This window comes from Montipora foliosa, chromosome 7 (genome assembly GCF_036669935.1).
Source record: "Montipora foliosa isolate CH-2021 chromosome 7, ASM3666993v2, whole genome shotgun sequence".
Taxonomy (NCBI): Eukaryota; Metazoa; Cnidaria; class Anthozoa; order Scleractinia; family Acroporidae; genus Montipora; species Montipora foliosa.
The window spans coordinates 28,597,680-28,600,179 of record NC_090875.1 but is presented as its reverse complement, the minus strand read 5'-3'; positions in this window follow the sequence as shown (position 1 = coordinate 28,600,179).

Here is a 2,500-nt window from a genome sequence, read left to right as displayed (position 1 = left end):
TTTCGGCAGGAGTAGTTGCAGTATTGTCAGCTGCATCTTCATAAACTTGCATGTCTTCTGTCTGCATTGCCTGTAGATGACCAAGGACAACTTTCTGAGGGATATCAGTTTGCTTACAATTGCACTCATTAGCAAGGGTAGTGGTGTACATATAGGCTGAAGATTAGAGATGTGCTGGGCAAAACTTGTTTCAAGTAGAGTTGGTTGGTGATTACAAATTGATGCATGGCACGACTTGGAAGGAATAACGTGATCCAATGCAGCAGTCACTCAAAACTTTCACACCAGGTTGCATTTCCCGACCATCAACGCATAAATCTGAAGGTGAGATAGCCATAACTGAAGAAGGAAGGTAAGGGATTCAGACAAAGATCAGTCCATGATTTAGCTTGAAATGTCCCAGAGACTGGCCTGGGAATAGAGTACTGGCGACACGTGCTTGGGTGTTATAGGATACTATAGACAGCACGATCCACCAGAGCCTGTGTAGAATGTAAATGATTTTCACCGAACAGGATAGGCCAGGGAAGACCAGGTACTACCAGCGTCTTATTGGTAGTTTCTTTGTCATTACTCCACTGTATTAAAATTTTCATGGTTGCTACAGCTTTCAGCTGGGACTGTTAATCAGCAACAGAAATAGCAACGGACGTTTTGCGGAACTTTAGAAGCCACCAAGTCAGCATGGGACCGACTGACGAGTGAAACAGCGCCATAGCCTCTGTGTGCCTCCTAGCTGGTTTAAATACCATTTTGTCAATTTTTCTCACCATACATGTGTAGGTTACCACCCACTAAGAAATAACTTAAGGCCAGTTATACAAAATGTGAACCCTCATCGTTTGAAGACCAATAAATTCCCAACAAACAGGACTTGTGTCTTTCTGTGAGGTAAATTTCATACATTCATTTTTAACTAGCATTCATTTTGTGTTTTCATTGTTACAAATGAATGCCAATGAATGAGCATTAAATTGGAGGGAAAAGCACTCACTCACTTGTTTGATTGGTTGATTGATCAGTAAACAGTTAATTATTTTTTCCAAGCAAAACCACACATCTCACACAAAATAATACACTGATTCTTGTACCTCTAACTTGTGCTAAATTGTCCTTTTTCTGGTGGAAAGTGTGGTCCTTTTCTGTGGTGCCTGCTATTTAACCAAGAGTGAAAAAGCACCCACTCAGAGCTTCCCAGTATACTCCATAATATGGAGTACGTCTCACCCCCACCCCTCTGACATGCTATTTACATTGCAAAAACCCAGTCAAGTAAGGGCTAGTGATTTACTCAAATCAAGAAAATCAATTCAACAATGGACTCTTGACAATTAGAAGTGGTTTCAAGGATAATTATTTAGAGTCAAATGGAAATAGTAGTAATATTTCTATTGCTTTTTTGGCTTAAGTCACAAAGATCATTGTGGGTAATTTCATGTTCATTACAGATGAAAATAAATTATTCATCCTCTAATTAAAGAAACCATTAAGTTCAGTGGCACAAACCACATGTCATTATTTCTTTTCTATTTTATGCAAAGTTACACTGTGAGTTAATAATCAAATGATAGACTGCAACATGGTTTTACACTTTCACTAAGTCACCAAATATTGAATTACTTCTTGGAAACTTGACCAAAGCAAATCTATGGCTACATGTTCAAATAATTTATTTGGTTGTACATCAAAGAAATCTGTGAACTTATGCTGTCCTAAATAATATCTTTCACTATTTTTTATCCTCTTTGGAAATTGCTTTGTAAAACTGCTGGGGAATGTTTAGCCATTGCAACACCCGGGTTCATGTGAAAAAATGTTTGTGCTAAAAACTATGACAACTACCCTATTGCAATACATTTTTATGTACACAAATAATGAAGTAAACTTTTGTTATGGACTTTCTAAGATAAGCTGTCCGGGGAACTCTTAAGCCGTGTTCACACTCAATGTTAATTATGATAATACTCCATTTAATTTTATTCAATTATGGTTCTGTTCGCATCTGCGAAAATTCAAATACAATAGGGTAACATCGCAGTGTGAGACAAAATGGCGCCGTATCGCGTCGCTGCCGCGATCATCATCACCATGCTTTAGGCGAGGGGAGAACCAAGGATAGCTTCTGAGAACAGAAGATGACAAATGAAAATCTTCGCTCCATAAAGCGATTCAAGGACGGATCCAGGGGCGGATCCAGGGGAGGGGAAAAGGGTGACTATTTCCCCCCCCCCCCCCCCCTTCCCCCTCCTCCCTCTCTCTCTCTCCCTCTCTCTCTCTCTCTCTTAGCGGTCATATCAAAGCTATGTTTTTATCGAAAATCCTACCACGGACGCAAACGAAACCACATTAATGAGCCCACAAACACTTTTGGCCAGCTTGTAACAATTAAAAGCCTCGTTTCAATACAGTGGACCATGCACTGCTGCTGGTCGTCCCTCGTCCATGTTGTAATAAATCTACATGAGTTCAGCTCTGCTGCTAGTTTAGGATGCAAAAGACA